Source organism: Pinus tabuliformis, chromosome 3_1, assembly GCF_031772625.1.
Source record: "Pinus tabuliformis cultivar Carrire ecotype Pingquan chromosome 3_1, CPIR1, whole genome shotgun sequence".
NCBI lineage: Eukaryota > Viridiplantae > Streptophyta > Pinopsida > Pinales > Pinaceae > Pinus > Pinus tabuliformis.
Genome location: NC_142301.1, coordinates 806465680 through 806480753, shown reverse-complemented (window position 1 = coordinate 806480753; position 15074 = coordinate 806465680).

The window sequence follows — 15074 nt, the reverse complement described above, 5'->3', positions numbered from 1 at the left end:
TTCTGAAACGTCACAGAAAAAAGTGATAGCGAAAATGCCACGATGACCTGTTTGGAGCAGCGAAACCCTAGAATCGAAAGCTCTGATACCAAATGTTATGAAACCAGCTCAAGAAAAGATAGAAAAGATAGATCAACGCCTTAGAATTCAGCCTCTTCGAGGGGGCAACCTCCTTTACATTACATAAATGAAAAATTCTTGGATGATACAAATTAGAAAACCTCCTTTCTATATATAGGAGTCTAGGGAGTCACAATATAATCCAGCCGACCTAACAATAATAATATAAAGCCACAAAAATAGCAATAGAGGGATTCTATGGGGCACAGAAATAACAATATGGGGTTAATAGGGGCACAACAATATAAATAAGGGGTATAACTACAATAGTAATGGGGTAATCACTAGTATTATAGGGACCCAACAGTCTCCCACCTATTCATGATCATGATCATGCTATTCATCTGATTCCAGGAAGTGTTCCTCCAAACATCAGGTCATACAGATATCCTTATGACCAAAAGAGTGAAATTGAATGTATGGTTGCAGAAATTCTAGAGGTTGGTATAATTCAACCGAGTCAAAGTTCTTTCTCTGCTCCAATAGTATTGGTGCACAAGAAGGATGGATCACGGTGCATGTGTTCGGATTATAAGGAGCTCAACAAGGTCACTATTAAAGATAAGTTTCCCATTCCTGTAATTGATGAATTATTGGATCAATTGCATGGATCAATTTACTTCACCAAGTTGGATCTTCATCCAGGATATCATCAAATCAGAATGAAGATAGAAGACATTCCGAAAACAGTATTTAGAACTCATGAGGGTCATTATGAATTTTTTGTCATGCCTTTTGGCCTTGCCAATGCACCATCAACATTTCAAGGTTTGATGAATTCCATTTTCAAGCCATTCCTTAGAAAATTTGTGTTAGTATTTTTTGATGATATACTAATCTACAACAAGTCTTGGAAGGATCATGTTGAACATGTTGACAGGGTGCTACAACTATTGGAGGTGAAACAATTATATGCAAAAAGATCTAAATGTTTCTTTGGAGTACAAGAGGTGGAATATCTGGGTCATATTGTATCTCATGAAGGAGTTAAGGTAGACCCTAGAAAAATTAAAGCCATTAAGGAATGGAAAATCCCCACATCCATAAAGCATCTGTAAGGATTTCTCAGGTTGACAGGATATTATCACAAGTTTGTTAAGAATTATGGGAGAATAGCAGCACCTCTAACAACATTATTGAAGAAAGATGCATTTTCGTGGACTCCATATGCAAAAAAGGCCTTCGAACATCTTAAAGAGGCAATGTGCCAAGCACAGGTCTTAGCTACACCGGACTTCAAAAAAACCTTTATTGTGGAATGTGATGCTTCAGGAAATGGAATTGGTGTTATTTTAATGCAAGATGAAAGACCCATTACTTTTGAAAGTCGTCCAATCAAGGGAAAGTTTTTACACAAAGCTATTTATGAGAAGGAAATGTTGGCAAAACTCCATGCACTTAAGAAATGGCGACCCTACCTAATAGGAAGACACTTCAAGGTAAAAACGGATCATGATAGCTTAAATAATTTTTAGAACAAAGATTATCCTCTGAAGAGCAACAAAAGTTGGTCACAAAGATGTTGGGTTATGACTTTGAAATCATCTACAAAAAAGGGAAGCAAAATGTGGTGGCAAATGCACTCTCAAGAAAGGATGAGGATGTTGAAGCATTGTTGTGTGCCATTTCTATTATCCAACCAGATTGGATAGATGAAGCAAGGGAGGAATGGAAGAATGATGAAGAAGTGTGGGCACTTATTCGAAAGTTACAACAAGATTCCAATACGTCTGATACATTTAGCTGGAAAAATGATTCGTTATGGTACAAAGATAGCTTATACCTCTGTAAGAATTCCCAGCTAAAACAAAAGATTCTTATGGAATTGCACACTTCCCCCTTAGGAGGGCACTCAGGATTTTTAAAAACTTACCATAGGGTTAAGAAGGAATTTTTTTGGGATGGCCTTAAATCAGATATTCAAAAGTTTGTGGCGGAATGTTTGGTTTGCCAACAAAATAAAGTTGAAACAATTAAAACACCAAGTCTATTACAACCTTTATCCATTCCAAGCCAACGTTGGGAGGAGGTTTCAATGGATTTTATCATAGGTTTACCCAAGTCAGAGGGAAAGAGTGTCATCATGGTGGTAGTTAATAGACTTACCAAGTATGCACACTTTTATGCATTATCACATCCATTTAAAGTGAGTACAGTTTCTACTGCATTTATGGAAACAATTCAAAAGCTGCATGGAAACCCAAGGATTATTGTAAGTGACAGAGATCCCATTTTCACTGGAAATTTTTGGACAGAATTATTTTCTTGTCTTGGTACTCAGTTAGCTCATAGCTCATCTTATCATCCTCAATCTGATGGGAAAACTGAGATAGTAAACAAATGTTTGGAAGGATATCTTTGTTGCTTTGTATCTGATAAACAGACACAATGGGTCAAATGGTTGCCTCTAGCTGAATGGTGGTATAACACTTCCTTCCATACAGCAACAAAAATGACCCCATTTATGGCACTTTATGGATATCAACCACCATCCATCACATCATATTTAAGAGAAAATTCTAAGGTTCAAGCAGTGGAACATCACATCGAACATCAACAACAAGTCCTCCAACTCTTAAATGATAACCTCGCGTTGGCACAGAACAGAATGAAACAACAGGCAGATCAACATCGCAGCGAAAGAAGTTTTGATGTAGGTGATTGGGTATTCCTACGGCTACAACCATATAAGCAAATGTCCCTCAAGCAAGCTAAGAAGGATAATAAATTATCACCAAAGTATTATGGTCGATACAAGGTGTTGCAAAAGATTGGTACTATGGCATACAAATTGGAGCTTCCTACAGCTTCTTGATTGCACCCAGTTTTCCATGTTTCATGTTTAAAGAAGGTTATAGGCGACAAGCTCCCAGTTCAAACAATAGTGCCAAAACTTGACGAGGAAGGAAAAATTATATTGGAACCAGAAGTAGTCACAGAAACAAGAACTCGACAGCTATGAAATCGATCAGTTTCGAAGTATCTCATCAAGTGGAAGAACTTATCCGCTGAAGATTCCACATGGGAGGATGAGAATTTTATACAGAAGCATCTAGAACTACTCAAGCGTTGAGGACAACACTTTTTTGAAGGAGAGGGGAATGTTGGGTCCCTATAATACTAGTTATTACCCCATTAATATTGTAGTTGTATCCCTTATTAATATTGTTGTGCCCCTATTGTCCCCATATTGTTATTACTGTGCCCCATAGAATCCCTCTATTGTTATTTTTGTGGCTTTATATTATTATTGTTAGGTCGGATAGGTTATATTGTGACTCCTTAGACTCCTATATATAGAAAGGAGGTTTTGTCATTTGAATCATTGAAGAATAGTTCATTTATGTAATGTAAAGGAGGTTACCCCCTCGAAGAGGCTGAATTCTAAGGCGTTGATCTATCTTTTCTATCTTTTTCTTGAGCTAGTTTCATAACAGATCAACAAAGAGTAAGGCTTGAGATCTAATGTCTGGAAGGGAGAAATGTGCAGTTGCAAAGATTGGGATGTAGATCAGCTTGAAATTCGATTAAGTATTGATCAACATCAAGCAATGAGGATTGTGAGAATATTAACATGCATAAATAGATTCATCTGCAATGATTACAGGAATGCAAAAGGACATGGAATGTGAAACGACACTAGAAAAGAATCATGCAAGAGAGAAAGGACACGTGCGAAATATAAATATAGAAAAAGAAACACTTGTAATGTAAAAAGAAGGCAAAAACAACACTTACGAAATAAAAAACAACAAAAGCGAAAGTAAAAGCAGATAAAAAGTTATAATCATGAAACTTACCTGAAATAGCAGAGCACATGCAACCAAAAGCTCTTTGTGTTCAATAAATGTGCATAGTTCCAAAGATAAGTGTGAAAATGAGAACCAAACTAGCTTATTATATAGGTGAGCACTCATAGTTCTAAGGTTAGGGTTTGTGCATGCATATCAGAAATCTAGGAGCTAGAGTTGCCACTTGTAATAGTTCTAACTTTGGAAAGTGTTTCCACATTGTCAATAAGTGTTGCACAATAGCTATCAACATGTACTGTGTAGTTTCTATCCTCAGTGAGTGCGCAATTCACCGTCTCTAAGAACTACATAGTTCACTTGCACAAGGGATTGCGCAATTTCCTATCACAAGAGACTATGCAGTTCACTGCCACAAAGGATTATGTAATGCCTATTGTCAATGCATGTGAAATAATTTCCATCAGGGAGTGTGAAGCTGTGATTGACAAGGAGTGACTGTCGATTTGAAGTGTGCAATTGAGAGCTACAAGCTAGGAATATAAGAACAAGAAGTTACGATACTTGAGATTACTAGAACATGACTTGACACTTGGAAAAATAAGACCAAGGATGACTTAAATAACTCAAAATAGCAGTTCACAAGACTAGATGGAGGCTCCAAAATTAGAATATAGGAAAACTTTTGGATGGGGTTGTAGCAGCTACAACACTTGGTGATTCATTATAAGAAGCCCAACTTCTATTTCTAGGACCAATTTTATGCATAGTATCTAGTTTTTGAGAATCATTATTTCATCTTGTTGATCACTATAGCTTTCTTACTTACCTTGATTATGAATATAGTCTCTTTTGTTCCTCTCATTGGCTTAACAAATTCATAGAACAAGTCAAACTTCAGTTGTTTTGATTAGGGAATATAAATACGTGAATTTAAGATATCAAAGTTTTAATGCCATCTTTGGTGTTTCTCTAATGCTAGAAAGCCTTTTCAGTACCCCAACGGAGTCACTACAAGGAATCACAAGCATTACTTCGTTGTCAGCAAACCTGTTCAGTACCCTGACGAAGTTGCTTGCTTCACCTCTCTGCGTAGGAATCATTTCTCTTCTTTCATTTGTTATTTGTTTATTACATTATTCTCATTGGAATTATATTGGTGTTTATATTGCCTCAAGCAGAAGAGGGATCCCGACTTATTTAACAATAAAAATATGTTGTTCCTTTTTTATATAGACTCTTTATATATACCTCTAGAATTAATATGCTCACTTGAGTTTCCTCCTTTCCCTTCTCTACTCAACAAAGTTGATAGATTGACCTAATTAGTAATAAAAGGTCGATTTAAGGAATGAAGATCCTATTATAGATATAAGCTTTGTAGATCTACTAAGGCTTTCATTTGGAAAGAAAAATATTTTCTGTCAAGCATCATGGAATCTTAAATATGTATGCCTAGACAAATAAGGGGAACAAAATTTAACCAAGCATTGATAGTTGTCGTAACATCATCTTGAACTTTTCCACATTTCTTCAGAGCCTAATAAGAAAACTTTCACACAAAATATTATGTATCTGCAAACTCGAAAGAAAATGTGAAATATCAAAATCAAAAGAAAACAGAAGAAAATGAAAACTAAAACAAATGCAGGCTAGAAAACTAAACTACCCTACACCTACACTACAAATGAAAGGTCAGGATTACGTAAAATCAAATCTCCAATGTAACCAAAAAAATGGCTCCTGACCTCTAAGAGAGAGGATAAGGAAAACTAGTTCCATAGTGACACCAAGTGCAACAATGAAAAGGTTAACTTAAGGAAATGCGCATCAACTCAAAGGCTTGACACATTGGTAGAAAAATATGTCAAGAATGCTTCAGCTAACGAGTCTACCAATTTACCTTGATGGCCATACAAACCTTGATAAATTCTAGTAAGAGTGCATTCACTCATGTATTCCATATTGGAAAACAACATGAAAGATTGAAACCTATAATTAGCAGGGGAACTTATCAAGTAAGATTCTTCTAACCATTCAGCAATCAGATCATGATATTGAAAACAATTGATTGAAGAATATTGAGATTGAAAAGAAGATAGATTTTTAATCTGCACAATGGGATTATGAAGAGTATCCTATGAAACAAATTTTATTTTATCATGTTTGGAAATCTTGTCAAGATCACGTGAACCTAACATAACCATCAATGTGGATTGAAGTGCCTCGACTTCTTGACAAGTATTCAAACTGTCAAAAAATGAATCATCGAATATAGGTGGCTTACAAAGATCAATCGATGGCTAAGAACAACTATCACTAGATGTTTCAGTAAACACATTGTCAATGCCACTATCTTGATCATATTTATCATTTAACACATAAAACTCTTCATGATCTAAGAATCTAGATGAATTGAAAGAAGGACCTACTTGATCATTGAATTATTGTAAGTTATGCTTCATATGTTAAAGATGAGGAATGAAAGAAATTATGAACAATAGGTTCATGATTCTCCTCTTCACATTGAAAATCAACACCATTCAATACTTATCTATGCTTGGAACTAGAATGAAAGGGATCAAGAACATATAAAGAACAAGCTAGTATAAAAGACTCATTAAACATATCAAGAAATAATGAACAATGTGTTGAGGGTGAAGAGAGAGTGAAAAAATCAGAAAGAGGATCATCAATTACAATTGATTCTTGTTCACAATATGAATCCCACACATAATTATCATGAAAAGCATATTTATCCTATTTCTCCTATATTTGAGTGTTGCAACCCTATTGTTATTGGCCACCATTTGAACTGGTAGATTGAGAGTTAAGAGAATCCTAGAAAACTATTTGATCCAGATTTATGTAGGAACGAAATGAAACAAATATATAAATTGAAACACAAAGATACAACAAAGATAAAACTTTAATTCATTAATAATAATGTATTGAAAATTGTTTACATACAGAAAGGAAATAAACTAGCTCAAGCGATGGTAGCTTATCTCTGAGAAGAGATGTGGCTGCTACATGCCTTTTGAATTTTGTTACAATGAGGCTCGAAGGCATTTTTTCATTAAGAAATAATGGCAAACCCTAAACATCCAAAAACCTAACCCTGGAGATGAAGCACCAAAAGCTTGTGGGGCCCGTTGGGGTTAGTAGGAATGCCAACTTCCCAGGGTTGTAACTTTAGCATACGATCTTTGTTTGGCTATCATAATACCTTGTTTCAAAGATCTCCAACATGAGGCCAGAAAAAGATAGGTAAATTGGTATTGCACTTTTGCGGTTTCTCTGTTTTCCCAACAACAACAACAAAAAACATCAATAGGCCCTCAAAATGGCTCTGGAAGTTTGGGACCCACAAAAACTACCAAAAATAGTAAATTGTGCTACAATTAAGGAAACTAAGAGAAATAATGGTGGGGGTCCAAGTGGAATAGGTGGGTGGCCACCAAAATTCACCTTGATCAATCCTCCACATTTAGGAAGCAATGGTCCCCATTATGTTGAGTGCTTCCATGAGATGGGGAAACTTCTATTGAACTTGGTCTATGGTGAGCCACTTGCCTTGGTGTAGGATTTGGCCAAATTTAACAACCTGATATTGTTGGATCTTCTGTTGGAAAGTGTTCTTGATCTATGTGTTCATGATTCGATCAGTCACGGCTTGTTCCATGCAGTTTGACTTTAGCTTTTTTGGTGTGAGTTATTATGCAATGTCTAATGTGTCCAATAATGGTGGAAAGTAAGGTCGAAGGAGGTCCACATTGAGCACTAGGTGTACGACAAGGAATGGGGGAATCCTGAGCTCAAAATAATTATCTCCAACAACATTGGTGATGTTGTAAGGCACATATCAGAGTGGTTTGAGCTTACGATGGGCTCCAACAAGGCGCTCTTTTTGCAGATGTAACCAAACTTTGTCACCCACCTGAAACTTATGGGGCTCTTGATGTTGATCATGTCGATGTTTTTGTTTGGAATTGGCTTTATCTAGGATGTTGTGAACCTATTGGTGGATGTGTATAATGCACTTAATAAACCTCGTGACTTTATCAAATTCAGACTGAACATGGGAAGATACTTCCTATGCAGTTTCAAAAGATAGTGCAACATCAAGGGGACATAATGGTTGAAACCCCAAGCCCACTTCAAAAGGGTTGTAGTAATTCAAGCTATGGATAGCTTCTTTATAGTTGTGTTGCACATAGGGAAGACTCTCATCCTATGTCTATGGATTCTTAGATTTATACATGTGTAGTATGTGCACAATCATCATGTTGACAACCTCTGTCTAGCCATCAGTGTGGGGGTGGAATGCAGTCAACTCGGTGAGCTTGGTGTCCAACAATGACCAAAGTATCGACCAAAATGAACTTATGAATGTGCTATTCCAATATTATATAATGGTATACGGGGTCCCAAAATGTACCCACACTCATTTAAAGAAGAGTCTAGCAGTGGCCTTGGCTGTGATACTCTTATTGCAGGAAGCTAATATGGCCATCTTAGAAAATCCATCGACGACCATAATTACACAATTGTTGCCATGCTTGGTAGAAGGAAGGCCATACATATAGTCCATGGAGATGGATTCCTACAGCTGGCTAGGAGTAGGTAGAGAAGTATACAACACTTTCTTCTTAATAGTTGGCTTGGCGATGGAACAAGCAGTGTAGGATCTGATGTATTTTCCAACATCCTCTCAGAGATTTGGCCAGTAAAAATACTTCTATAGTATGGTCATAGTTTTATCCACACTAAAGTGTCCTTCAACCCAACTATAGTGCGCCTCCCAAATCATCTTGGCACGCTCACTTGAAGGAACACAAAGGTGGCCCAAGTAGCATAATAATGCATCCTGGAGGTGGAAGTTTGTAACTTGTTTGTCATCCACTAGCATCTGGTATGTGATAGTGAAATTTGGTTCATTTTTATATAGTTGTGGCCAACCAGAGATCTCGTGGCCACAAGAGTTGAGAACAATGGTTAGTGTTGCAACTGGTGGCCAACTAAGGCAGTATGCAACATGTTTGGTTCTACCCTTATTGTATTTGATATTCAAATGGAATTGTTGCATATATGTGGACCGCTTTTGATGGAAATCATTCTGCAACTTCTGTTAGGTCTGTATAAACTGCAAGGGCTAGTGATCTATGTGGATGAACATCTCCTTCCCCAGAAGGTAATGTTTTCGTTGTCGGCAAGCCTGCATGATGGAATACATCTCCTTACCATAGGTGGGTTATTTCTCAATTATGTCGAAAAGTGTCTCAATGTGATAGGCCACTGGATGCCCTTGATGGGTGAGAATTACAACAATAGCATAGTGAGAGGCATCTACCTCAATTTCAAACATTTGGTATAGGTATGGAAATGTGAGTACTAGTGCAAAGCATAGGCGGTGCTTCAGCTTAACAAACACCCTCTGTTGTGTTAGGACTCTGGACACCACATATCTCCACAATGGTACGATATTGTCCACTTTGGGCCTAAGCCCTCATGGATTTGTTTTTGGGCTTTACCCCAAAAGGCCTCATACCAATGGAAATATTTGTCCATCCTTATATACCCATGATCCTCCCCACTTCTAGTCAATGTGGGACTTTGGTCGTATACCCAACATGTTGGGACTCGGACCAAAAAAAAATTTCTTTTGCTCTGCCCCTAGTAACTTGACTCAAAGGCCAAGTCATATGAGAGAATCCCAACACGAACCTCTGATAAAAATTGGCAAGGCCAAAAAAGTTGTGAAGCTCTATTAGAGTGGTCAGGGCTACCCAAACCCAAATGACTTGGATCTTAGCTGGATCCACATGCATGCCTTGCTCATTAATTATGTAACCCAGATATTGGACATGGCCCATGCCAAAGGTGCATTTCTCCAAGTTAGCACATATTTTGTGTTGTCGCAGGGTTTGAAGGACTTGTTGAATGTGTTGCAAGTGCTCTTCCTAACTCTTCTTGAAGATGAGGATGTCTTCCAGATATACAACCATGAATGAGTTGGTAAAAGGCCACAAGATGTCATCAATCATCCTCATAAAAGTTGCAAGGGAATTTTTCAACCTGAAAGGCATGACCAACCACTCAAAAAAGCCCTCCTTGGATTTGAAGAAGGACTTCCATACATCCATGGGTTCTATTGGAACCTGGTGATAACTAGACTTTAAATTAATCTTGCTGAAATACTTGGCCCCTTTGAGTTGGTCAAGAAGGTCATCAATCTATGTGATTGGATACTTATTCCTGACATTGATTTTATTTAGTGCTTGATAATTAATGTAGAGTCTCTAGGTCCCATCCTTCTTTTGTACAAGTACAATCGGGCTCCCACAGGATGAGGAACTTGGTCAGATGTGCCCTTTTTGTAGAAACTCCTGAATATCCCGCTTCATTTCTACATTTTCTATAATATATCAGCGGTATATCGGCCCATTGGGTAGAGGTTCTCCCAAAGTTAAGGCGATCAAATAATTGACCTGACAGTGTGAAGGTACCCTTATGGGTGAGGAGAATATGTCCCTATATTCTTCCACGATCTTATCCACCTGCTTCTACTGTGCGCTGGAAGCCTTTGCGGGGCCCACGGATGTAGCCAAGATCTTCCCTTTACTCTAAGAATGAAGAAAAAAGAAAACAAATTTCCTGGTATGGAAAATTATATTACTGCATTGCTTAGAAAATATTAAAGATATGACGACATGCAGGACTACCTCCAATATTCTATATAACATACTACCCAAAGTAATAATAACAGTGTGAGGCCTTGACTCATACACAACATGCCGCTTCCACAAGTATGGTTGACCTAATAATACATCACAAAATTCAAGAGGAGAAACAACACATAGTACCTCATCCATGAAGGTCTTGATGTTGTAAGGAAGGTGGCACTGTTGGCTGACGTGAAGATCTCATCCTTGGTGAAGCCACCCGATGATGTATGGTTGTGGGTGTGGTGTGGTTGGGAGGCCCAACCACTTCACAACCTATGCTGAAATGAGGTTCTTTTGGCTCTTGTTGTCGATAATGAACTACAACGATGAACCCTTGACCCACATCTATGAGTGGAAGAAACACTCCCCCTCCTCTAGATCTTTGGGCTCAATCTTTTGGATCTTAGTGGTGGCAACGGTGGCACTGACATCTGCATCAATAATTTTCTTCCCTTGTCAGTTTTTTACTCATATTTAGAACATTCTTCTCACTCTGAAGCCTTCATCTTGGCCACCAGTGACTGTTTGGCTCGACACTTTCTTGTGTTGTGAGCGGGGTTCTTATGGAACTCACACCACTTTCCTATGTGCTTCTTTGTCTTCGTGGTCTTGTTCTTTTCTTGCAGCTTCGACACATTTTCATGGGTCATCCTACCTTAGACTTGTCCTTTATTTCGTGGTTTTGGGGTGCCTTTCCACTTCTTCGGATTCGTAGATCCAAATTCTTGCTTCTTTTTTTTTAATTTCTGCTCGATCTTGACAGTATATTGATAAGCAATGCCAAGCTAGGAGATGTCCAAGAACTCCTTCTTGTCCTGGATGTATTTGTGTAGACACTCATGGTACTAGAGTACCAAATGCCGCTTAGAATCCTTGATACCAAAATTCATGCGAAGGGTATGAAAAATATTTGTGAACTCTAGCACATCTTGGTCCCTTCCCTGTTGTAGTGTGGTCCACTTTATGTACTTATCTTCATAACTCTCAACAGGGTAATATTGTTCCTTGATGGCGTATTGGAAAGAATTCCAAGTGGGTGTGGCTGAAAAAAGTAAGGGTTCCCTCTCATTCCTCTTCACACAGTAGGTTTCCCACTAGTCCTTGATGTGGGGAGAGGATTTGAGGAGTGAAAAAGTAATCTTTTCTCTATTGGAAAAATCATGAACTGAAAATATCCTTCCAACAGAGTTTACCATTCATCTATGACATTTGCATCTATATGGCCTTCAAATATGGGAATGTCAAAATTTACTTGTACCTTAAAGGGAGTGGCACCTCTTGGGTAGCTGTTGGATAAAGATAAGTCACCTATGGGCATCCTCCAAAGGATCTGGGAAATTTTTTCCATCATCTCGTTCCTTTGTCACTCGAGGGCTTCTTCGAGCAATATTTTGAAAGGGTCTCCTACTCCCTCTTATTTATTTTCCTTTTCCATGGGAGGTCATCGGGGTCAACAAGGTTGGTCTTGTAAAGGTTCAACCAATTCAAGCCCTAACTCCTTATACCTCGACCTGATTGGGGACATGCATAGAAAAATAGAGAAATAGCAGACCACTCTGATACCACTGATCCAAATTTATGCAGGAACCAAATGAAATACAGATATAAACTTAAACACATAGATACAACACAAACAAAACTTTAATTCATTAATAACAAAGTATTAAAAATTGTTTACATGCAGAATGGAAATAAACTAGCTCAAGCAATGCTAGCTTATCTCTGAGAAGAGATGTGGCAGGTACACGCCTTCTGAACTATATTACAATGCAACTTGGAGGGCTTTTTATCATTATGAAACAATGGGAAACCATAAACATCCAAAAATCTAACCCTAAGAGATGAAGCATCAAAATCTTGTGGCCCCCGTTGAGGTTAGTTGGAACATAAACTTCCTGGGGTTGTAAATTTTGCATATGACTTTTTTTTGGCTATTATAATACCTCGTTTTGAAGATCTCCGAAAAGAGGCCAAAAAAAGACTAACAAACTAGTGTTGCACTTTTCTAATCTGTCTGTTTTCCCAAAAACTTCATTTAGGCCCTCAAAATGACTTTGGAATTTTAGGACCCAAAAAATTGCCAAAAATAGTAAATTGTGCTACAATTAAGGAAACTAAAAGAAACAATTGTGGGGTCCAAGTAGAATAGGTGGGAGGCCGCCAATATCCACCTGGATCACTACTGGTGAAACAAATTGATCAGGTGAATCAAGACAAAGAGGATCATAAGGTTTAGATGATAGAGGGTAAGAGGTAACTCTTGAAAAATAAATATCATTAATCTAATCAGATTCAAGATTTAACTTATCCACATCAGGGTTATGAGTATAAGGGCAAGATTGAGATCGTACATGTGAATCAACAATATGATTTTCAAGTTTTCCAACTTCAGCATTGGTACATGAGACTAAAGGAAAGGTAGGAGGGGAAGAAACGAAAGGGAGAACGGGTTCCTCCTTTGAAGTTTCAAGTGTCCCAAGATCAAGAAAATCTAGGAGACTTGTAAATGATTCAAGTTCAATTAATGGTTGTAAAGAAATATTAACTAAATAGTGAAACTTTTCATTCATAAAATCCCAATCCACATCTTCCTCAAAGAAAAATTATAACAAAAGTGATGAAAGGACCGAGAAAATATTCTAAGGATTCATCAGATTGCATTCTAAGTCAAATAATATTCTTATATACATCCTGATAATTGTACCTAGGAAAAGCTTGGTGAAGGTCCATGAAAATTTGCTCGCATGAATGAATGTAGGTAGATGGTAATGTATGACACCATTTTTTAATACAGCGTTCAAGAGTGAGAATGAATAACCTACAAGAAACATATTCACAATTAACTTCATAAGAATCACAAGGTTTTGAGAAACCAAAGGGTATGCTCAAGAATGGTTATTTCAACCTTTCCATTAAACTTGAAATTCGACAAGTTATGAATGATTCTTGAGGGAATTTTAAGATTTACACTCTTAGAAAAGCATCCTGGGATTATCATTTGGGAGGTAGCCATTTAGGATGAAAATTGAATCCATACATCATGAGCTCAACTTGTCATCTGGATGTCCTTCTAGTGCCAAAACTTGTTGATGGTGTTGGAAGCTGCCAAAAGTAAGAGGGTCTCCTTGGTATGAAGTTCCAATTATACCTCACACCATTTGAGGTAGACGCCCCATTTGGAATACAGGTCCAATCTCCATTATGTTGATCTTAAGGATATGACTTGGTTGCAATAAACAACATAAGAGATCATGCACAGTGATTTTGAGGTTAGCAAGTGAGTAAGATTTGTTAGATACCAATTTCAATGTATAAAAGTCACTTCCATGGAAAGGAAAGAAAGAGTGAGCCTCTAGTAGAAAAGTAATAGTATCATCCTAAAAGAGACACATGGGAGAAAGGAAAGACTCATTAGTTAACCTACAAAATAGTTCATAAGATAATAACAATCATCGAAGAAAATAACAATGCACATTCAAAAAGTATATCTACTAAAGCCAACAAAATAATTCATTTTCTTTAGCATGTGTGAAAATAAAAATATACTACAAGCATTAAAATAATAGTCTTACAACATTCATGATACATGCATGAAAGTGCATTGGATATGAGAGCTTCTTATAAGTAAGTGAAAGTTCCAAGTACAAAATTACAATGATGAAACACTAGCCCCAATAGTGGAACATGAAACTACCATTTGCTTCTCCAAAGAATGATATTCTCTCCTATGCTAAACTAGAGAAGCCAAGGTTATCTCTCCCAAATTCCAAGCCATTTGCTTGATTTATGAGGGTTTATTTTTAACAAGTGAGGTGACCTTTCACCTCCCCTCGTGACTCTAGAACTTCCTCATGACGCTTGAGCTTCCATTTGCCTTTTGAGCTCCTCTTTAACATTTAGGCTACCTAAAGACTCTTCATATCACCTATGTGACCCTTGGACTCCCACTTAAAATTTTAAATTTTCTTATTATTTTCAAAAGATAAAATTACAATATGACAAAATGTGGCTATTTTCAATAAGACAAAACAATACATTATGCTAAGCTTTATAACTCAGTGACAGTAACATGTAACTGTGTAGTAAGATATCGGTATTAAACTTTTTACTTTGATGCTATGTGCTCAACCTTCAATGGTACATCATGATTGTATATGATTTTACCCTCCAGTGCATTTGGATAATATGGTCTTGGAATCTGTTTGAGTGTTTCGTAGCATTGTGATTAACTTCACATGTATGCTTGTTGGCTCAGTCACATATTGCATAATCGATTCTTTAGTCACCTTGAGCTCATCCTAATTGGTCTCCTGTTTGATATTATTCAAGAAATCTTCTATCTCTTTCTTGATAATGCTCCTTCCCTTTACTTCTTTAAATGTGACAACATAATGTATCATGTGCATCCTTACCAAAGCATCTAATCCATGATATAGTCAATAATATGATGTTATGGTGTTGGTAACAGAAGTATGGA